Below are 24,498 nucleotides of genomic sequence, written 5' to 3'. Positions count from 1 at the left end.
TACTGATTCTTCATGCACAATATACCCAGAGAGTTTTCTACTCAATGCTTAATGTGCTGTGGTGAAAATATGTTGGCCTTCCTTCTCTGTGTTTTTGCTCAGGAGATAGACCAGATGCTTGAACTGTTGACCACTTTTGATGTCTAATAGGTCAGATTTACTTGCGTAAACAGGCCTCACTACTCAGCATTGGGCCAAACTATTGTGTGTTGCCACAGAGACAAGATCAGCGTGGTCCTGCGTTGTAACACATTTCTGAACAGCTCATACATGAAGTGTCCCATCTCGGTGATGAAAACACACTGCTCTTGTTTTTCTTTTTTCTCTTTTTCCCCTCTCTTTCTCTCTGTTTGAGTCTGGGGCTTATCAGACAGTCCAATTGCATCATGACAGGACTGCTGTGTGCAGAGGAAGCAGAATTAAAACATTGATCAGATCGAGTCCGCCTCACACTATGGCTTTTCACAAAAAGAACTGTGGTCCAGTGTTAGAGATATAACCTCTGCTAATAACCTCTGCAGTTTTCTGCAAAAACTGGCCACAGACATCTTAGTCCAATTCAGACAAAGTGGGTGGACGGGGAGATGCAGTAATTTCAGGATTCAGGCCAGTTATTGAGAAAACGTACACGTCAGCAATGGAAGTCAGCAAGAACCCAAAGGAGATGAGATACTTCAATCAAAGGCCCTTCTCCACCCATCCATCCCTCCTTCTCTCCCTCATTCCCTCCACGGACTCCAGACAGCCAGCTGACCAGCAGCCAGTTTGGCCTGAGACCCTAGCGGTCAGTATGGGAAATGTCTCTCTCTCTCTCTCTCTCTCTCTCTTTTTATCATCCTCTGTGTTCTCTCGCTCTCATGCTCAGTCTCTTTTCTCTCTTTTTCTGCATGGATTCAGCCCTGATGGCATTGGGACAATTCTCATTTTCTCACATTTAAATAGCTAACAGACTAATCATGTTCTGTTGCATGGCCTTTTAAAACCACTTTTCATGTCTGCAATGGGCATATAAAAATAATGATTTAAGTACAATGTGTTTTCAGTTCAAGTCTTCTTTTCATGCCCATTTTCATGTTTGGATGTATGTTGATGAAGGGAAAATAATGTATTAATTAAAAGTAATGTGCTATTATCTACTATTACAGTGGTATGTATCTGTAATGACACATCTCTTTAGTCCTTTTCATTAATTGTAGATTGAAATTCCAGGCTGACATATAATTGATATTAGTGGAGTTGGTTGTTTTAATAGTAAGGCTTGTTTGAATCATGTGCCCAGGCTATTAAAGTCCTCTATCTCTCTCAGGAATGTGAGCACCCGGGCCCTCTGTCTCTCTGTGAGAGCCAAACGCCGGGACTTGAACCACCTTCAGAGGAGCTTTTTATCGCTTGAATCGGCTTCTACTTAGGCAAGCATTTCCAAAGGCCTGGGGCAGGAGCCCATTCCCTGCTATCGGATGGAGAAGGGTCAGTCAAGGTGCTGTGTCGGAAAGTGTGTAAAAATGTATGAGGCGAGGCAACAAGGGCCAGGGGATGCTTTGGCCAGGGGATGCTTTGGCCAGGGGACTTTGAATTGTTATATTTTCCCAACACAAAGATAAGTGGGGAGCACAGCTAAGATTTGTGTTTGATATCTCTTTTTTACAACAGTCTCTCTCAGACCACAGACCGACCGCATACAGTTCATGACTCGTATACGTCTCATTTAAAAGCCTGGTTGTAGTCTGTCAGAGCTTGTGTCTAAACATAAAGAGTGGCTGTGCGTGTGTTCGCTAGACCCGTGTGAACCTTCGAGTGTGCATGTTTGCGTCATCTCTAAAATAGCTTCTCCTGTCATCCCCTCCCTCCACCCTCAGCCCCCACCCTGCTATAATGAGCTTCATGGGTGGAGGGGAGGGCAGCTGAGCTGAGAGTGGGACTAGAGTGAGCTCAGCCTCCACCCAGTGACAGTCTCATGTGGCATGTGATGGTGTATGGGAAGATTTTGTGGCCCCAGAGTTTGGCTCACATCTGCCATGAGGTCACGAGATCTGTGCCAATCCAGGGCCAGATATATTTCAGCATCTGGGCAGGAACTCGTGAGGGACGGTGGTGGGAGTGGGGTTTGTCTAGCCTCCCCATCCACCCAACCCCCAACTTCCTTGAGAGGCACTCTGCTCTGCTTTGCGATCTCTCCTGTAAAAATCAGTGATCAGTGCAGGCCCCCCGAGTCATGCGTTGCTGGATTATACTGCATAACACCCTGTGCATTATTTGTAGAAGATGTTGTCAGTAATTCGCCTCCCTCCGGAGAGCCATTATCACAGACAGGCACAGCACAGCTTCCTCTCAAACAGCAGACTGAGTGAGGGGGTGGATCTGCCAATGCAATGATGAGCCATTTTTGCAGGCATCAGGAGATTTGGATGAAGGCAGGCCAGCACTAGTCCATCACGCATGATTCACACAGTCAAGGAGCTCTATTGAGGGAGGCTCAGACTCAGCATGATTAGGCATGCTTGTTTGACCATGGAGAGATCCAAAGTCAATTCCACTGATGTAAATATTGCCAAATAATGGGTAAAATGGAGCTAATGACCAATTGACGTGGTGAAGAAGGTTGAGGTGCCTTAAGGTCATATTATTCTATAGTGTTACACAAATGTGTGCTGTTTGGTAACCATGGCTATGGCAAATTGTTTATTCAGACAAATAGAACTCTGGCTCCAGTAAACCACTGAACATAATAATCAAGGCAAGTGTTGCCTTTTAAGTAAGTAGTTATAATAGAGCAATAATTACATAATAAAACATTAGATTGAGTATTAGCTCTAATACTCAATCTAATGTTTTATTATGTAATTACTGCAATATGTGTGCAAATATTGTGGCCAATAATCTGAAAGCAAGGCATAAAATGAAAAGCTGCTGGACCGGATGGAATTTCTAACAGGGTTTTGAAATCCTGCGCTGCTCAGTTAACTCCTGTGTTCATTTATATCTTTAACACATCATTGGCTCAAGAGACAGTTCCTACTTGCCTCAAGCAGTCTGTTATTGTTCCAGTACCGAAAAACAAAAGTCCATCATGTCTGAATGACTACCGCCCAGTAGCCCTGACGTCTACAGTGATAAAGTGTTTTGAGAAGCTTGTGAAAAACATTATCTGCTCATCCCTCCCTGCCTCCTTCGACCCCCTCCAATTTGCTTACAGAGCCAACAGGTCTACAGAGGATGCCATCTCAAACCTCATGCACACCACCTTAACTCACCTGGAGGAGGGGAATGGGAATTATGTGAGGATGCTGTTCATTGACTTTAATTCAGCATTCAACACGATAGTACCTCTCACCTTGGTCACAAAGATGAAGGCCTTAGGACTGAACACCACCCTGTGTCACTGGATATTTGATTTTCTCACTGTTGTAACCTCAACAACGATTAAAGCAATGTCCAATCCAAGATGCTTCTCAATACCGGGCACAACTCTGGTGCTTTATTGAACCAGTAACATACAAGAAGTTTATCATCACCTGGCAACTAGCCCCACGACACCCCCATACGTCATCACTCACTCTTGCACACACGCACACTAAGGCAATACAAAAACCCCCATAGTTCAAAACACTTAATTACACTTAATTTCCCTGGCAACCGAAATAACAACTTCAGTAGGCTCACCAGAATTAACTGAGATTGAGGGGTAGACTGCCCTCACTCCCGTGGACAGGCTAGGGGATCATTTTGGCCCTTTCCAACTACAAATCTAAACGAACAGGTGCATTGCGGATTCTGGTCCACCGCCAGGGGACAACATTAGACCCAGCTCCAGCAGACTCTCCCGTATCGGGATGTGGGATGTCCTCACCGTCTGGCTGACCCGCAGTGGTGCCCTCCGGAGCTGGGGGCTCCAGCGGGAGGATGCTCTGCTGCTCATTACCTGGATCCCACTCCTCCTCGGCTAATGGAGAGGTGTGTTGGCACAGTAGGTGGTCCACATGACGACACCACACGTTCCCACCTACCTCCACTCTGTAGGAGAGTGGCCCTGTCTTATCGATCACTGTGCCGGGCAGCCACTTCTCCCTTCCCGAGAAGTCTCTTACCCACACTGTTGTTCTGAGTGGCAACTTCCGACTGACTGGATGTCTTTTTGAGTTTGCTACCATTCTCTCTTGACTACGGAGGACTTTCGCTTGCATGTCAGGCCGCAACAGATCCCACCTGGTGCGTACACGCCGACCAAACATCATCTCTGCATCTATGCTGCCAGGAATCTTGCCAACCTTTCTCTCAGTGTACCACCTGTTATCTTCTGTGAAGTGATTTCTTCAGTGTCTGCACTGCCCTCTCCACCAGTCCATTTGAAGACGGGTGTCAGGGGGCGGAGGTGAGGTGACGAACACCATTCATCTTCAAAAACCCCTCGAATTCAGAGCTGGTGAAGACAGTGGCATTATCAGACACTATGGTATGTGGAAGGCCATGTGCACTGAAAACCTCTCTGAGGTGATCCACTGTTGCTGCTGATGTGGCTGACTTCACTTTAAACACTTCCAACCACTTCGAATGAGCATCCACGAGCACCAAAAACATTTCTCCTAGGAACGGGCCAGCATAGTCAATGTGCAGGCGAGTCCAGGGCTTCCCAGGCCACTCCCACGGGCACACAGGCGCTGCTGTAGGGACGTTCCTGATTTGCTGGCAGGTTGTGCAGGATTTCACCTGGTCTTCCAGGGCTGCATCCAGTCCAGGCCACCACATGTAAGCCCGTGCTACAGCTTTCATCCTTGATGCCCCTGGGTGTGCCTCATGCATCTCCTCCAGCAGAGCCTGCCGTGCTTGTGGTGGGATGATGACGCGAAGCCCCCATAACAGGACTCCATCCTCAACTGTGAGCTCTTCACGCCTCTTGAAATAAGGCTGAATATCTCCAGCAGGGCAGGTTGGTGGCCACCCTCCCACGATGTACTGGCATACCCGGGCCAGAAGGGGGTCACGTCGGGTCCAGTCTTTTAACTGGGTGCTGGTTATGGCTGCTGTCTGAAGCTGCTGCATCAGACACACCAGCTCAGGGGGAGTGACGGGGTCTGGCACCATGTGGGGCAGTGGCAACCTGCTTAAACCATCAGCATGGGCAATCAGCGCCCCGGGTTTGTACGCCAGGGTATATTGGTACTGCATCAGGAGGAGCACCCATCTTTGCAGTCGTGCTGATGCCGTGGGCTGTATGTTCTTTAACTCACCCAGCAACCCCAGGAGAGGCTTGTGATCGGTTTGGATCGTGAACTGGTGGCCATAAACGAACTGATGGATTTTTTTTACAGCGAAAATAACGGCCAGAGCCTCTTTTTCCACTTGGGCGTACTTTTTCTCAGCTGGTGCCAGAGCTCGCGATGCAAAACAGACTGGGCGCTCAGTTCCATCTCGGTATCTGTGAGACAATACTGCTCCGAGGCCAAATGTGAAGCATCAGCAGCAATTACCAGTGGGAGTGTGGGGTCATAGTGGGCTGGGAGCACCCCTGAAGACAACAAGGCCTTTGACTTGTCAAATGCATGTTTATGCGCAACGCCCCATTCCCACTTTGCCCCTGAACGCAACAGAGCATGCAAAGGTGCGAGATCTGGAAGGAACTGCCCATAATAATTCAGCACAGCTAGATAGGCTCTAAGACCACTGGTGCTCTGGGGCACAGGAGCGTCTTTGATTGCCTGTACTTTTTTTTCCAACGGTTGTAGCCCCCTTGATGTTATCCTATGGCCCAAATATTCCACCTCTGGTGCCATAAAGACACATTTGGATCTCTTCAGACGGAGGCCAGCTCCCTCCAGCCGGGAAAGCACTTGGTCCAGGGTGCGCAGGTGTTGTTCTTGACAGGTACCCGTCAAAAGTATATCGACCAGATAAACAGCTACATGATCTATCCCCCCTAGCAGGCCCTCAATTGCCCTCTGAAAAATGCCACAGGCGGATGACACGCCGAATGGAAGGCGTGTGTACTGGAACAGGCCCCAGGCGTGTGTACTGGAACAGGCCCCGGTAAGTATTGATTGTGACCAGCTTACGAGATTCTTCTGCCAAAACCAGCTGCTGATAAGCATTGGACATATCTAACTTAGAGAAACAGACTCCCCCGGCTAGCTTAGCGAACAGCTCATCAATGCGGGGTTAGGGGTAGCACTCTACTCTGGACGCCACATTTACTGTCAGTTTATAGTCCCCACAGATGCAAATGGAGCCATTCCCTTTCAAAACTGGGACAACCGGGGCTGCCCACTCAGAGTATGTGACAGGTTGGAGGATTCCAGATTCCACCAGACGCGTCAACTCAGTCTCAACTTTTCCACGTTGATGGTCACTGTTGTCCCTTTTAGCTCTCCCAGTTCATTGCGAAAAACAGCCGTGTGATTTTCAAGGATAGCCGCTAGAGAGTCCTCAGACACTTTGAAAAGCCTGTCCAATAGCTCTGGCCAATCTAACGGCAGGGATTTAATCCAGTCACGTCCAAGCAAATTGCCACCCTGACCAGCCACCACAAGCGCCCTCAAGTGGTAAGACTGGCCTTTGTATGAAACTGTTACTTGAACGGCCCCCCTCAGGCTTATGTGCTGGCAATGTGCCCCCCCCCCTCCCTACATACATAGCACATTGTCTTCAGGATCTTCTCCAACACACATCCTCTACATACTTACAGCACACTGCCCCCACCTACCCACACACACACACACACACACAGTCACTGCTCCACTCCCCTCCCGCCCACACACACATCTTCGCTGTCATCACTCACATACATCATACATACAGTACTCTGCTTGCAATAGTAAGTCCCTTTACCATACTTGCAGTACACTGCCCCCCCTCTCCCCTACATACACAGCACATTATTTCATCAGGAAGCTTCTCCAACACACATCCCCAACATACTTACAGCACACTGCCCACCCCAATACACAGCACATTGTCTCATAAGGAAGCTTCTCCAACACACTCATTGCACACTGCCCTCTCCCCACATACACAGCACACTATCCCATCTCCCTTGTCATCCCCCCAACACACACACCAAGACCCTGGCAGTTGGGTTAGCCTCTTGAGCCGTGGATCTGCCCAAGGTTTCTTCCTTAGTAAGGGAGTTTTTCCTTGCCCCTGTTGCTCTTGGGTGCTCCTTGTTGGTGCCCCCACCCCAATCCCAATCCTCCCCCACCTTTCTTATGCAGCCCTTGCCACTTAATCTACTAAACCCCTCTTCTACTGCACTTTTTACCCCCCCCCCATAAATGCACAAATAGGCTGACACCAGACATAATTTCACTGCATTTCTTACATCCAGTAACTATATGCATGTGACAATAAACTTCCTTGTATCCTTGTATCCTTGTAATAAATCCAGTTATTTTCATGCCTAAATACAAAAGTCCCAGATCCATGTTTATATAAAAGTCCCAGATCCATGTCTGTTAAATGATGACACAACTTTGAACTTTAAAGTAATATACAGGAGAATCATTTTTTGTGGCTTTACAGCAGCAAGAAAACAATTCTAGAATATTGGTTTAATACAGAGATAAATGTACTGAAACACTGGTTGCTGAATGCGTTGTTTTTCTTGGTTTTGTGTGTTAGTGTAGTTTTGTTTATGTTGTGAAACTTTCAATAACAAGTTAATCACAAAAAAATACCTTGCTGTATTCACTCTGTGGGATTTAAAGGCCCACTGGCATAGATGCTTTGCAGCTACCAAATTGAAAAGCACATGATTTATTGCCATAGCAGCTAATCTAAACACTGGGATGCCCACAGCTTCCAAAGGTAGACAGTAAATCACTGCGTGAGATGAATGCTCCACATTGTGTTGGCCACCCCAGCTCAGTGCAAAACACAGAGCCGCGGCAGAAGCTGTCACAGTGTCAGCAAAGCAAACACGCTCGCTGATTTGCTGTCCTTCCCTGTGCTTAGCATGCTCCAGGTGGTTAGCGGTTCGCAGCTTTTGAACAGAACGCTCCAAGAAAAAGCAGAACTTTTGGATTTGTCTTCCTCCCGGAAAGCCAGCAGGGCCATAAAAGGAAGAAGAGGATGTTGTCACGTTGTTAGGGGAGACTTGGCTGGCCAAACACTTGGGGAGATCGAGGTGAAGGGTAGGTGGAGGAGGTGGGTTTGGGGTGTAGGGGGAGTTGGAGGAAGGCACAAGGCGTCTGCAGTCAGAGGAGCCCCAGAGAACTCTGGGAAAGATACACGCTTTGAGAAGGCCCAGCTGCCGAGTAAGTGAGTCACTCAGCCCCAGAGGAGGAGGAGGAAGAGGAGGAATGCAACGAAGAGAGAGGAAACTAACTCCTCCTCACTCCTCTGACGGACACACACACACTCGGAACACACAGCAGACACAGAACACAAGGAACTCTGACAACACGGCCTGTGCATTTTTCTCCTCTGAATCAAGCACTACCTCTGTTCCTTTGTGAACAACTGGGCTGTTTTATTGTGTGTGTGTGTGTGTGTGTGTGTGTGTGTGTGTGTGTGTGTGTGTGTGTGAGAAAGAGAGAAAGATTCTGCTCTTTACTCAAGTTTTGTGATAAAAAGCAACACCTCACATTGTTATGTTTAAAGTCATGATGTGTGTGTCTGTTTGCTCTAAGTGTGAGTGCTTTTGAGTGTGTGTGTGTGTGTGTGTGTGTGTGTGTGTGTGTGTGTGTGTTTGTGTGTGTGTGTGTGCCGTTCTGCTTCTGTCACAGATGTTTTGACACAAAGCACTACCTCTGGTTGTTTAAATCTGGGAGCGCAGAATTTGATATTTCATGAAAATTATTTGCATGACATTCAGACTGCCAGTAATCCCCCCCCGCTGAAGTAAGTCATCCAAACAACAGAGCAACTGTTTTACTAAACACCAAAGGTGTTTGGATGTAACAAAGATGCTTGCCATGGTGACACTAGAGAGATCACATGCTTAAAACATCCATTCTCAACTACCTTTGCAGCACCACTGTCTGGATTTAGAATGTCAGGCGAGCGGGCTTTCCCTCTGGATTGCTGTGTGTGGTATGAGAGCGAGAGGAAATGGGTTAGCTTTCTAAACGTAGGCACTAGGGGGCATGTCGGCATGACCTGGCCTTCTCGTCAGGGAGCAACCGAGACAAGGCAGGCAGGGAGACTGGAAAGGGAGTCCAGCAAGCCCAAGGTTTAATGACTCTGACTCACTGCACTCTGCACACAGGGCCTCTCTCTCTCTATCACTCTCACACACACACACACACACACACACAAACTCTCACCCCTCACTGGGGTCATGGACAACCAAATCAATGCAGACATTTTGTTAATTTAGCAGACACTGTTTAAAACTGCTTGCAATATAGTGGACATACTGTGCATATATATCAGATATAGAACAGCCTCCGGCTCCTAAGCCGATGGTCACGTTCCGCCGCAACATCCGGAACCTGTCTCCAATGCACTTTTCCTCTGTGGTTGCCTCCGGTCTACCTCCACTCAACACCTTCTCCTCTCTGGAGGTTAATGAGGTCACAGACTCGCTCTGCTCCACACTGAGCTCGTGCCTAGACGAGCTGTGCCCTCTTACCACAAGGCCAGCTCGATCCAAACACTCTCATCCATGGCTAAATGATACCCTCCAATCGCAGCGCACCAAACTCAGAGCCACGGAGAGGAAATGGCACAAATCCAAACTGATGACCTTAAAAACTACCAGACACTCCTGACCTCCTTCTCAGCCAGCATCACTGCTGCTAAGACGGCTTTCTACAATGACAAAATCAACAGCGCTACAGACACTCGAAAACTTTTCTCAACCTTCAAATCGCTACTCAACCCTCAGCTGCATCCTCCTCCATCAGGGGCGTCACTAGACCTTATTCACTGGGGCACGTGCCTTAGTAAAAGTCTCCAGTGCCCCAGTAAAATTCTAGCGCGGCTCTAGCTGGAAACGGCATTCATGAGCGCATCTCCGTGCCTGCTTTAATCATGGCTCGAGCCTGTCACTTACCAGCCAATAAATAATAAAAAAACAAGGAATAAAGAAAGTCGCCATAATAGCCAATCAGGAAATAGAACGAGATTGAAAAAAAGATTGAACGCGACAACCAATGAAAATCGTTCACATGATTCTTCCGAGTGTTTCGTTGTACTGCACACACACTGTGGAATCCGCTGGAGCTCGTTACATCACTTTGAGCACAGAGTAAGTCGTCCCCTGTTTAATGTTACAACAAATTCACAACTTGTTTGACAGAAAAAATGACAAGTTGATCGCTGTTAGAGTGTTACCCACATAACTAGCATCTGTTTTTCAATGCTTAGCGTTATTGTAGCCTAAATTTAGCAACAGTTTACCAGCTTGTGCTCTCTCACTCACACACACACTCACACCATGCGTTGGCTGCATGCACACATGCGGACAATTAATAAGGATTTACACGTATACTGTAGAGAGAGTCCTGTAAAAGTAGCCTATACTGTTTGTGAAGCTGTCCTACTGTAAAACTAAACATAGCCTTCTGATAAACTATTCAGAGATGGACATCAGAAAATTCTTCCCGAACAGAGTCAGAGGGAGAGGAACAGTGAGGAGGATGAGGGAGGTATGATAATTTGCCCACATTAACGGTAACATTAACATTTATGCTGGTAATAGCCAGTGCTGTGATTTGATCAATGGTTTAATGGCAAATGTAGCCTATAATAATATACACAGAATCAGAGTAGCCATCTGTGTAGATTATTATAGGCTACATTTGCAAATTATCACCAAAAGTCAGTATGAAGGCTTTAGTAGGCTATTTAAGCTACAAAGAACTGCAGTATTGCCAGGATGTCTATAGGACCCTTGCCTGGGAGGGAAGTATATCTCAATTTTGACTAAAAATAAGCTTCCCTTGTGTTAGTAGGAAAGCCTATTAAATTCATGCAGTGAGTATAGGCCTACTTATGCCTATGTGTTTGGATGTTGCTGGATAGTGGCTGCTACAACAATTGAGGGAGAGAGTGCTGGAGGAGGAGGAGGAGGAGAAGAAGGTTGAAGAGAGGGGAGAAAGAGCACAGGCTGGGCAGTCCAGTACCAGGCAGGGGGAGGAGGAGGAGGAGAGAGACAGGCAAGAAACGGATGAGGACATGATGGGGGCTAGACGTAAAACTATTCAGAGTATGGAGGAGGACGTCTGTGACCTAGGGGAGATATGTGATGGTCCAAATCAGGCTAGCGATTTATTTTATATTGCGCGCACAGTTAATTAAAACATTTTTTTTTAATGTATTGGGAGTTGGGGGCCTGTGCCCCAGCAAAGCTGTAGGTCTAGAATCGCCCCTGTCCTCCATCCAGCCTTACTGCAGATACCCTCGCCTCATTTTTTACAAACAAAGTGGCGGCAATCAGCAGTCAATTCTCTACACGCCCACTCAACGCATCTGACTCAGATACCGCACTCCTACAACCTCTAGGGACTGCTGGAACATCTTTTTCAGCATTCACGCCTCTCTCCGAGAGTGAAGTATCTAGACTCCTGACATGCAGCCGTCCTACCACATGCTCGCTGGACCCTATACCTACGAGCCTACTTCAGTCCATCAGCCCGACCATCGCACCAGCTATCACACATGTGATCAATGCCTCACTAACCTCCGGCACATTTCCAACAGCGTTCAAAATGGCCCGGGTAACACCGTTACTTAAGAAAGCTTCTCTCAACCCTGCTCAAGTCGAGAACTACCGCCCTGTCTCACTCCTGCCTTTACTATCCAAAGGCATTGAACGAGCAGTCTCCAAACAGGTCTCTGACTTCCTTTCACAGAACAACCTTCTGGATCCAAATCAGTCTGGGTTCAAAAGCGGGTACTCATTCTGCTTGACTTATCGGCTGCCTTTGACACGGTTAATCACTGCATCCTTCTCTATACTCGCTAACATGGGAATCTCCGGTTCTGCTCTGCAAAAAACTGCTTATCTAATAAAATCTAACTAAGATTATTAGTCTTATATCAAGATAAAAATAACTAGTTTGTTTTGTTTTCAGTATAAAGAGACTTACCTAGCGCCTTCTCGTGAAATCATTTGACTTAATTAAGTCTTTTCATACTAAAAACAATACTAAATAGATTTTTTGATCTTATTTTAAGATTAATAACACTTGGTTAGATTTCATTTTTTGCAGTGGTTTGAATCCTACCTCACAGGACGCTCGTTTAACATATCATGGCTTGGTCAGCTATCTGCACCTCACCATCTCACCACAGGGGTCCCCCAGGGCTCAGTGCTGGGCCCCTTTCTCTTTGCTATCTACACCACCTCCTTGGGACAGATTATCCATTCGCATGGCTTCTCATACCACTGCTATGCAGACGACACACAGCTCTATCTGTCCTTTCCACCTGATGACCCCTTGATTTCAGCACGGATCTCGGATTGCCTCTCAAACATAGCTACATGGAAGGCACACCACCTCCAGCTGAACCTCTCAAAGACTGAACTGCTGGTCCTCCCAGCTAAACCTACCATACACCACGACATCAACATCAAATGACATCAAATGACTCCCTGTCTGTTTCACCTACCAGGACTGCAAGAAATCTAGGAGTTGTTCTCGACAACCAACTAAACTTCTCAGATCATGTTGCCTCAGTCGCCCGGTCATGCCGTTTCGCACTCTACAACATACGGAAAATCAGGATTTACTTGACTCAAGATGCTACCCAACTTCTGGTTCAGGCAATAATCATCTCACGACTCGACTACTGCAACGCACTCCTGACAGGTCTCCCAGCCTGCGCAGTGAAACCACTTCAGATGATCCAGAACGCGGCGGCGCACCTGGTCTACAACCAACCCAAAAGGGCACATGTTACCCCGCTGCTCATCCAGCTACACTGGCTACCTATGGCGGCCCGCATCAAATTCAAGGCTCTAACGCTTGCCTACAAAGTTGTCTCCGGTTCTGCTCCCACCTACTTGACTGCCCTCATACAGACATACGCTACCTCCAGATTGCTGCGCTCCTCAGACGAACGACGTCTTGCTCTACCACCGGTACGCTCAGGCCAATCCAAACTTTTCTCATCTGTTGTTCCTCGGTGGAACACACTGCCAGTTCCTACAAGGGCAGGGACATCCCTCTCCATTTTCAAAAAACTCCTGAAGACCCAGCTCTTTAGAGAACATCTCCTCTCATAGCAACACTTACAACAAGTCTTGCTGATCCTAGCACTCACCAGCCATCTTAAACTGACACGTAACTGTTAAAAACAGCACTCACTGATGCACTTACAGTATTCTTACTGTACTCAAATGTTTTTTAAATTGTCTTAAAATTGTTGAGAATTGCTCTAAAACTTAAACTGTTTACTATGTTGTTAGTCGCTTTGGCTAAAAAAGCAAATGTAATGTAATGTAATGTAATGTAATGTAATGTAATATAGCATATGTGTGTGTGTGTGTGTGCACCCTGTGTGCCAAACCCATGACTTTGCTGTTTTGTTCTAGCAGCTCAGCCGGGCATTAAGCCAAGCAAACACTGTATGATTCTGGACCGTTGTGGGCTAGGGTTGTGGCAGCTTGAACTGACGAATGCTGAAATTTGTTTCCCGTCCTAATTCTCTAGGCCATCGGTTCCCAAAGACTGAGAGATTTTATTTGGGTCGTCAGCATATAGTCACAATTTATGTTGTGTAGGTTAATAGCTTATAAAATTCAGCTAGGACAGCTAAACACTTTCTATTAGGATCTAGTTTGCTTACCACAGTCATGGTTTTGTCGTAACTCCCTTCCTGTGCATTTTTGCATGCAGAATAGCCTAAAACAGTGGCTCTCAAACTGGGGGGCGAACGCGTTGCAGGGGGGACGCCAGATCATGGACATCTCATTTAAAAAATAAAAAAACAATATTGCTGTGGGGTGCCTATGTAGCCTACCAGTTGCAAAATGCAAGGGACATGAATCAGCACATAATATTTGCACAAACAAACGATTTTAAACTAAAATGTAGAATATAAAAAAATGGGCGCACTCCAAAATTGTTTCTTTTTTGCTAATTTATTTTCACATAGCAGCAGGGGGAACAAACATTTTGGCTTTGCGCCCTTCGCCAATGTAGGCCTGTCATTTGAAATCTCAAAAAACGTGCAGTCAACAACTAAAGCAGACATCCATAGACCGGACATAGGCTATTGAATTTGCATCATAGGCTGCAGATAGTTTCGATTGCAGATGCCCTCTTTACAGTTAATAGCAGCGTCCTCACATTCCTCCTTATTATCCCTCTGGGTAGCATGCAAGAATATCCCCAGACTCCAACTTTCCAAGCAGATGGTGCTCGAAATGCAACACAAACAGGGTGAGGACAACCTGAGTTGGTGTGCACAAAACTGAGCAGAGAATTTAACAGCTTTAAACATATTTTATTGAGATTTAATTGCAGAACTGTGGGAAAACTGAGGAGTCAGTGAAGCACCAAACACTATAATACTAGTGGTAGGTACTATTACATATTCAACCACCTAGATATGGTGGGGGAAGCGCAAAACGGGGTCAGGGGGGCCTTCATGCATTGTAGAATGGTTTCGGGGGGGGGGCGCATAGAAAAGTTGGAGAACTTTTGGCCTAAAACATCGACATTTTGGGCGGTTAGTGATCTGGGTCGCGATGTTCTGGTGGGTCCGCAGAGAAAAGGTTTGGGAAGCACTGCAGTGCCACTGCTAGGCAGCCATCATGTCTACATAAATCCTCTAATCACTCATAAAGAGGCTGCAAATTTGGACTCAAACTCCTCTTATGCAGTATATTTTAATGCTCAGATAACGAGCAGAATCAACATTGTATAACAGCATACCGGACAAATATTCACCATGCTTTACACCACCTTCACACCGTATTGTAGTATTGAGTAGACAAACAAACAAACAAAAAATACTTTATCACAACTAGGGTTTGAAACTAGGGTTTGGATTAGGGTTCTGTAAGTGTGAAGAATCAGTACATTGTACTGATAAGCAGTGTGTTTTGTTGTAGTTAATGGTATTCTTTTATTGTAATGTTATATAATAGTGCTATCTACATTTCTTTGAACTGCATTCAATAACATTCAAGATGTTATCCCTAAGGGCTTATTCACTTAAGTCACCCTCCCTTGTAAAAGTTCCATTGATGAATGTCATTCAGTACATCTGCATCGTCGGCTGTTATAAATCAAAACATGTGTGATGACTTCCATACCAAAGTGCTAGCTGGTAATGGCTGTCACGGGCAAACCATGTGAAAATGTGTGTATCAGCAGGTACATACCGTCAGGCCACCCCGTGTGTGTCTCCAGAGACAAGGACCAAAACGGAAAGAGTGTGTTGAAAAATGTGTGGCTTCTTTCTTCCTTATATGGCTTTGTGCATCTCCATCTGCCTTAGTTTTTCCACTGTGCGGGCGGACTGTGTCAGGGACAAATGGGGTAAGACATTAGTAATTACATAACTGATTCGACGAGGCCGGTAGGTTGAGCTTTGGCATGAACCTTGAACCCTGGGATTTGTCAGCAGCCTTCTGGGCTGCGAGTCTTGAATGTTGAGAAGGGTGAGAGTGTGTTCAGCCGGAGCCACACTTAAGGAACAAGCTGGGGTTTGTCCTGGTGCTGACTAACAATCTGACATTGTTTGCCTAGCGGGCCGCTAAGAGCCGATAATGCTGGGTGCTGGTTTCTGGGAGAGTGGTGCGAGGACGCAGGTGATCAAAGGTGACAGAGTGTGTGTTTGTGTGTGAGTGGTGTGAATGTGTTTGTTTGTGTGGGTGTGTTGTGTGTATTTATGTATATGCTTGTGTGTGTTTTTGTATATGTGTATGTATACTGTTTATGTGCATATTTCTGTGTACATGCTTGTGTGTGTGTTTTTTTTCTGAGTGTGTATGTGTGTGTGTGTGTGATGAGTAGTGGTAGGTGGCTACAGGGACTTTCTAATGCTTGTATGTATTATCCCCACACTTCCTGCAACAGCTGTTGTTTGTTGATGGCCATTTTCACACAGTTGCTGCTAAACTCCTCTCTCACTTTGCCCCTTGAGTTCAAGAAGGATTACCCAATGCTGCCCCTTGTCCATCTTCTCCCAGTAACCACATCATCACCAAGTCATCACAGTGTAATTCATGTCTCTGATCTCTCTCTCTCTCTCTCTCTCTCTCTCTCTCTCTCTCTCTCTCTGTGTGTGGTGGGGGGTGGGGTAGACGTGAGTCAGAGCTGAAATTCATCTGTAGGAAACTGAAAAAGCTGTTCTTAATTACATAATTACTGAGCAAAAGCTGATTCGGTTTAATCATTTGGCCCTTGGCAAAAAAGACGTGCATTCACTCATCAAAAGCTTTCTTTAATCTGTTCTGGGCAAAAGAAAAAAAAGAAAAAAGGCTTAACTTTCATGCTGGTCTGCCAATGACAACTATGTTAAGAGTCAGATTAGTCAGTGTATGTGGTGATTAAGACATTTTAACAGCAGACATAATAATGTGTGAAGAAGCAAAAATGTGTGTGTGTGCGTGTGTCTCTGTCTGTGTGTGTGTGTGTGTGTGTGTGTGTGTTTGCGATTGTGCATACTGTATGTTCTGTGTGTGTGTGTGTGTGTGTGTGTGAGAGAGAGAGAAAGAGAGAGAGAGTATGTGTGTATTTATGTCTGCTATAAAAAAGGAAAGCAAAAAGCAATTTTACAAATGGAAAATGTTTTCCTGCACACAGTTCATGAGATTGCTGACGTCATAGCGGTACTGTAGCATCTGTCATCTGTAAACACTTAGATACATGGACTGGGTGGTGGAGGGTGGGAGATTGCCGGGTGCTTGTTATAATTATGCTCTCCAAGGGGTGTGTGTGTGGGTCGGGTGTGTGGGTCGGGTAGCCACACTCTAGTATTTGTGTGTGTGTGTGTATGTATGTATGTATGTATGTATGTATGTATGTATGTATGTATGTATGTATTTATTTACCATCATTTACCCAACACTCTCTTCTCCAGCTGTTTCCATCTTTCCACATCTTGTGCCCTGCAAACACCAAACCAAGTTATTTGTATGATTGAAACAAGCAATCTCGTCGATCTCGTTTGGGAAACGGGCTAGCGGAGAATAATAAAATGGTTTTGGCGAGTCTTCCTGTCTAAATGGCAAGCAGACACACAGGGTTTTGCTCTGATACTGAAAGCCCTACTGTATCTCCACAGGCCTAGAGTTATGACCAGAGCATCCACACTGGCCCGCGGTCCAGGCCCCCATTGAGGAAGTGTGGCTTCATCTGAACCTAACAGAGACCCAGTACAGTTCCGTTTACCAGATGCAGCCAATGATGGGTTAGTTTGCTCACATCTGGTTCCTGCCGTCAACCATCTACGGTTTGTGTTGTTTGCTGTCTTGTGATTTTGAGGCCTTGAGAACAATAGAGGAAAATAAAATCCTGACCTTTGTACCAAGTCCCAGGGCCGGAGCAGGAAGGTTTCATGGGCTCAGAGAGTGCTTATTTGGGTCATAAGGAAACAGTGGTGGAGGGTGGGCGGTGAGACAGGCTTTTGATTGCCATCATCTCACAGGAAGAAAAAACATTCCAGAGATTTTTTTCTTGTGGTTTCCACCACAAAAGCTTTGAAACACAACATCAGAATGCAGTTAGTGAACAGATGCTGCGCATTTCTCACACTAGGCAGCATACATTTAATATTTAATATTTATAGATAGATATAGATTAACATTTCCTACCAATTCTCATTGATTGCCTTTATAGCTAATCATTAACTTTCAAGAATGAAATCAATTTCTCCAAGTGCATTTGTAAAGAGTGAATCTGAGATATTTTTATCTTTCCCTCTCACATCTCACAGGGGAAATGACTAGCACAGTAATCATTAATCATTTCTCTGCCAACATTTAGGATACACAAACTACCAAGCTGATTGACCGCCACCAGATGGTTCTCCTAATTCTAGGCAGATATGGGGCTCGTGTCTTGATAACGATGGATCTTGGCATGAATGTTCTGAATGTTTGTTTTTCCCCCTTTGTTTCCTGCACTTGCTGCATGAGTACAGAAGTTCTTAAAGGGAGCAGCCCTGAAAGTATCCCCTAATTTGGTGATATCAGGTGACGTCACATCACAGCTGCCATGTGAATTGATTACAGACAAAAAGAGAAAATCTTTGACATCTGCAAATCTGCTTTCAGGCAAGTCTTGCCACTCGGCAGCCATCTTGGTAACACCTCCGGGCAGTTATTTTGGACTTTTTGTCCACTTTTTGTTTTGAACAAGATCAGGCTCCTATTCAAATGAATGAGGAGGAATACATACTCCAAATAGGGAAATCTTATTTTCATAAAAACTACATCAGTCTATGTTTAAATCTGAATTGAAGGGCATAAATATCTCTCCCCAAATCGTTAAAGTAAGGCTTAAAAAGACATTATTCTATGTTAACTTGCTCACTGTGCATGCACCAACATTCACAGCATGGCTATTATCATGGTGACAGGGAAATAAACAGAAGGCAAAATACCAGTTATGCCATTTCAAACAATGTGATTGGTTACTTACACAGGGCAGGATTTTCTCTTCTGCCGACAATTGGCTTTTGGCGGGGGAAGGGGTAGGATATGTGTAGATAACTTACATTTCTAGATTTAAGTGCCATGTCTCCTGGTTTATAAAGTCTCTGATAGAACCAGATGCACATGTAAATATAAGCACTATCACTACACATCAGCTGTTTGACATCAATCCTTGCCTGTAGCCACTTCAGTCAGTCAGTTTTAAAGGAACCATATGTAAGAAATGTATTTCAATTAATTATAAAATGGCCCTGATATGTCACTAGACATTAAGAAATCATGTTCATTTCAAATACTTATATCACTGACAACAGTAGTCCGGCCAGGATATTGCCATTTAAAAAGTGAGGTTGCAGCCCTCAACTGATGTTGATGTTGTGTTTTGTCATGTCATGTTTTGAACTGATGCGCCACCCTCCATCTATCTACTAATCACGAAGTCAGTAGTGTTTCGCCATCCACGTGTGCAACCTCGAGTCAGGGGGGAGGGGGAGGGGATACACCGCTCTTCAGTATTTTGAAAGTGATTGCAGTACCAGTTTTGGCCACAATCTTACATATGGTTCCTTTAAACTAAGCATTTACATTAATAGGCTATGCCAAATGAAACACTTTCCACTCAGATAGCTAAGTGGCTATCGGTTCATTTCACTTTTAATTGCAAACAGAAAATATCAAGCTAGCATCATTACATGCTTCTATTTCTACAGGAATGAAGGTTGTTTATACAAACTTATATCATTGTTAATAAATGTGGCACAAACAATGTTAAGAGTTTGTGGACGACTAGCTATAGGCTATATTTGAATGGAGCTGGCAAAATATTATGAATACCGTGTAGACAATGCTCTTAAGATGATAGATAGAGATAGATAGATACTTTATTGATCCCTAGGGGAAATTCAAGGTGTGACAGTGCACCATCAGCATCAAATCGGTAGTATTTCTTAAGAAGTGTATAAAATAAAAACAAAATGACTTTGTCATTATTACCATTTGAATTGTATACATATATATATATATATATATATATATATATATATATATACATATTATATATATTTGGGGGGGGGAGGGGATCCCGCATTGGAAGTGAAGTGGCCCTCATTTGGGGTTGAGGAAGTTGGCAACCCTCGCACGTAGTCTGGCCCAACCCACATTATACGGCTTGCGTGTAGCCGAGCCATTCAGCGAACAGTTGAGTGATGACGCGGGACTCGCCTGCCGAGTTGCTTGTAGTCCAGCGAAGCCTGTAGTTCAACAGCATAGCAACAATGGCAACGGAGGAAGAGACGCTAGAAGCTATCCGCGAAGTTGTCTCAACTATCGAGAGCATAACGCAATTAAAGCAAGAACAAGAAATCGGCACATGTCATTAACATCCATTATCTTGAAGAGTCATTGCCACCACGACCTCAAAACTGGTACAAACTAGCCAGCGGTCTGTTTACAACTGAGAGCGGAAGTGGGAAGCGTAAGAGCCTGAACATGGCGGCTACACTTTGAGGGTATGAACATGGGGGCACGTGAACATGCCCCCAGAGAGTAGCGCTGTAGCTGCCTGACTGCTTTAGCTGTTGGCTGCAGCGACTTGACAGGAAATAAGAAAGGGTTACATTTCCCAACTCCCAACAGGCCTTATTCCTTTGTAAATGGAATAAGGCCTGAAATTACAAATGAAAATACAAATAAACAACAAATAAGATAAGTTGAGTTTTTTTATCAGCTTATTATTTCTGACCAACATTTCATTTTCGAACATCTAACAAGAAGGAAAGCACACTACAAAAATATGAAGTATAGGTTCACCATGACTGTTATGTACGCAGAAAAAAGGGCTATAAATAGCAGTCATTCAGTGGTCATAGTGAGAGGTAGAAGGTGTTCCTCCTGGCGAGAATGGATATTGCTGCTCATCATAATCCATATTGCAATAAAGTGTTACACTGAACTTTGTAGGCTAGTGGGTATGAATCATTGTTGACATGTGTAGTTGGCCTATGTCTAAGCTATAAGTTATAACGTTGCCATGTTTCAAGGGTGAAGATAATCTGCAAGTGGTAACTCTCCGCCATGCATCTGACATGTAGGCGGCAGAAGTGTTCTGGATTGTTGAATGTCAACATCGCAACGTGTCCCCACTGGCCAAAATGACAATGGCCGAAAGTAAGTAAACAATGGCTATGCCGTTGGGCCAAATTGTTCTTGCTATCTGGGCACTCTATAGCCTACGTTGAAACACTGATTGTAGCAATAGGCCTACCAGAAGTAGCCTAGCCTACTGTAATCAAGCAGTAACCTTTATAGCTTAGGCAACTGCAGCAGTTTGTAGCCTACCTACTTCATACATTTTAGCCAACTGCAATTGGAAAGGCTAGTTTGCTTGATAATAAAACAAATAAAGAGGCAACGGAAATGTAACATGTCGGAAGGACAAACTGGATGCCAGGATTTATCAGTAAATCTTCACATCTAGAGACATGGCCGCTTCGCTTGCAATGTTGAAGTTTGATTCACGAGAGATCTTATGACTCCAATTTCATCCTATGCCTCCAAAGTAAGCCTAAAGTAGTGGCTACTCTGTAAGCATAAGTATTTATGAAAAAACCCAATGCGACCAAAAAAACCTAGTTGTTAGCTACAACAGGCGGACTCGAACTTGCGGACTCAAACCCAGGTCCCCCCCCAAAAGAAATTCTAAAATTCTACACATATAAGACATAAAATACAGCTGAAGATAACTAAGATGGACTAAGATGTAGTTTATACAAACTGAATTTTTTTCTGAGGATAGTTTCACAATCAGGATAAGCCCTTTGTTTCACAAAGCCTGAAAAATAAACCTTATTTGGGGGGTTTACACTACTGGAACTCGGGGTTAGTTATATTTTTATTTGTTTTGTTGATAAAAAAAAACATTTCATGGCAACTGGCCACTGACAATTCTTAGGTATGTATACTACTTTCAATGTTATCGATGTGGACATCTGAGAAAAAGAAACAATTTTTTTGATCTGCCTTGTATTTGTTCTTTTCCCCCCTTAAAGCTATTGTTTCTTATACACATAATTATGACCGCCGCGCAGCGAAGCGGCGGTCATATAGGTTTAGTCAGATTTTTTTTTTTTTTTTCTTTTTTTTTTTTTTTTTTTTTTTTTTTCTTTTTTTTTTTTTTTTTCTTTTTCGCATGCCCAAATTTCCGTCAATGATTCCCGGGACACTGAAAGACCGGGGTACACGAAACTTGGTGGGCATGTAACCCCACATGGATAGCATGGAACCATCGTTTTTCGTTTTGATCTGTAGCCCCCCCGCTGGACTGGACCCCCCGAAAGGAGGGTAGGGCAGACACAGTTTTCTGTGAATATCTCGAAAACCGTAGGGTTTAGGAGGACCTTTTTTTTTTTGTATGTTGATCTCAAGGGGCCATGTCAACCCATTCCATAACCACTCATTTCATGTATAGCGCCACCTAGTTAAACACAAAAAAGTAAAAATGAGGTGTTGTAATTGAAGGTATCTGTGACCTAACATAGTCAAAACTGCACGAAATTGGAAGTGTAGGATCATTATGAGACCCTCTGTATGCACGCCAAGTTTTGTGGAATTCCGTTCATGGGGGGCCACACAATAAATTAATTTATGTTACTATACACCAACTGGCCTGTAGGTGGCCGGAGACAGTTTTCTGTGAATATCTCGAGAACCGTAGGGCCTAGGAGGTCCACCTTTTTTATGTATGTTGGTCTTAAGGGGGCATGTTAACCCATCCCATTACCACTTATTTCATGTATAGCGCCACCTAGTTAAAAATTAAAAAGCAAAAAATTTGGTGTTTTCATCACAATATCTCTGGCTGACAAGGTCAAAACTGCACAAAATTAAAAGTGTAGGATCATTATGACACCCTCCGAATGCATGCCAAGTTTTGTGTACTTTCGTTCATGGGGGGCCTTACAATAAAATAATTTATGTGTACATTTAGTGACGTACACCAACAAGGATTCCCGGGACACTGAAAGACCGGGGTACACAAAACTTGGTGGGCATGTACCCCCACATGGATAGCATGGAACTGTCATTTTTCGTTTTGATCTGTAGCCCCCGCGCTGGACTGGACCCCCCGAAAGGAGGGTAGGGCAGACACAGTTCTCTGTGAATATCTTGAGAACTGTAGGGCCTAGGATGACCAATTTTTTCCGTATGTTTGCCTCCAGGGGTCATGTTAACCCATTCCATGTGCACACATGTGCATAAACAGATACACACGCATACACATACATTTACAGTAATCATACGTATGACACATACTCACACAGTAGACATATGTGCGCATGCATGCACATGCACAAACACACATACGCAGGCAAACACACAAGCACGCACATACACACACACACACACACACACCCACACACATAAACATAAACTTGTACATGCACACACACATGCACACAATTCAAGAATTTTTCCCGTCATCTACTTCCTGAATTTTTGGTCATTGATACCCGGGACACCGAACCACCGGGGTACATGAAATTTGGTGGGTATGTAGCCCCACTAGACTTTTACGCAAAAATTTCATTTCGTCCCCATCCCCCCGGTAAAAAATGAAAATGCAATATTATTCTGCTTTAATCGCCCCTATCTTCAGTTAAGATGTTCAGAACTGCACCAAATTTTATGTGTATGATTGACCTGGCATTCTCTGGGGGTATGCCAAGTTTCGTAGAATTTCATCCATGGGGGGGTCTAAAAAAATTAGGTTATGTGTACATTTAGTGACTGTACACTCATTGGCCTGTAAATGGCGGTGCACACATGTACACATGCACACACACAGGCACCCACATACTATCGGTATTAGAACGGCCGATACATAATTACAAATTCAGTAGGATTAAAAGAAAGCCAAAATAAATATTCATCATCATCATCATGGCTGCATTTTCAGTATTGGCGATAAGTAGTCGTTTGTCCACTAGATGGCGCATCGTTGCAGTGAGACGTAATTTTGTTGGAAGTTAAAAAAAGTGGGTTGGAAGAACAATGGACGCTTCCTACAAGGACTGTAATTTACCGAAGCGAACATCTAATAAGGATAGGACGATGTTCACATGAAGTGTAATTCCCATTTCTTCTTGAAGCCGAAATAAATCTGAGGATGTTTATCGGACATGCTTGGTTTTTACTGCAGGTACGTTAATCTTGTAATATCAATAAGGACCTAGGTAATGTTACCGTTAGCGTTGGTTGAGTGATGGAGGCCCATTTGATTGATTGCATTTGTAGAAAACTATAAATGCGGTTATACCAAGCAAATTGATAGCAGCACTGTTTGTATCTTTCGACTGTCATTTATTGCATGTGCTACAAAATCATTCTGTGCAATGGAAGATTTACCAACGTTACACCGGTCTGATACAGTTTTGCCTATACATGCGTGAGACTGAGACGCCTGTTTATTTTGTTTTAAGTGCGTGCAGGGTGTGAGAGGGGAATCGATGTGCTTTGATTCCAGCTTGGCAGTTGTCGTCTGTGAAATTAAAAAGCACGTGTGTGTGAAGTATCCAAACAATGACACCTTCATTTCATTATGGCTGCTTTAGCAACACACCTTAAGCTACTGTGTAGTGGGTCCCATTTAGAAGTGGCTACTTCATTCGCGCTTTCCTTGACTAATGGAGCTGCGTGAATGTTATTACAACATTCGCCACGATATGGCAGTTTAAGTCCGCTTGATACTGTAAGGCGTAAGCCATTGGTTTCCAAAGGAGATTTTATTTGTGTCGCCAGCATAGCCTATTGACAATTTATGTTGTCAATAGGCCTACCTTATAATCCTACCTGTAGCTTAGGGAAGCTAACAGCTTTCTATTAGGATCTAGTTTGTTAGTTACCGTTTTGTCATAACTCCCTGATGCATTTTTGCATTTAGAATAGCCAGAGCG

The 24,498-nt window shown here is 44.5% G+C and overlaps 1 pseudogene; it reads right to left on the bottom strand.

Annotated features, from left to right (window-relative positions):
• Positions 1–3,737: 3,737 nt before the first annotated feature.
• Positions 3,738–9,270, bottom strand: LOC121693584 (annotated as a pseudogene).
• Between the last annotated feature and the right edge of the window lie 15,228 nt (positions 9,271–24,498).

Source organism: Alosa sapidissima, chromosome 19 (genome assembly GCF_018492685.1).
Source record: "Alosa sapidissima isolate fAloSap1 chromosome 19, fAloSap1.pri, whole genome shotgun sequence".
NCBI lineage: Eukaryota > Metazoa > Chordata > Actinopteri > Clupeiformes > Clupeidae > Alosa > Alosa sapidissima.
The sequence above is the reverse complement of the archived record's forward strand: the minus strand, read 5'-3'. Positions and strand labels throughout refer to the sequence as shown.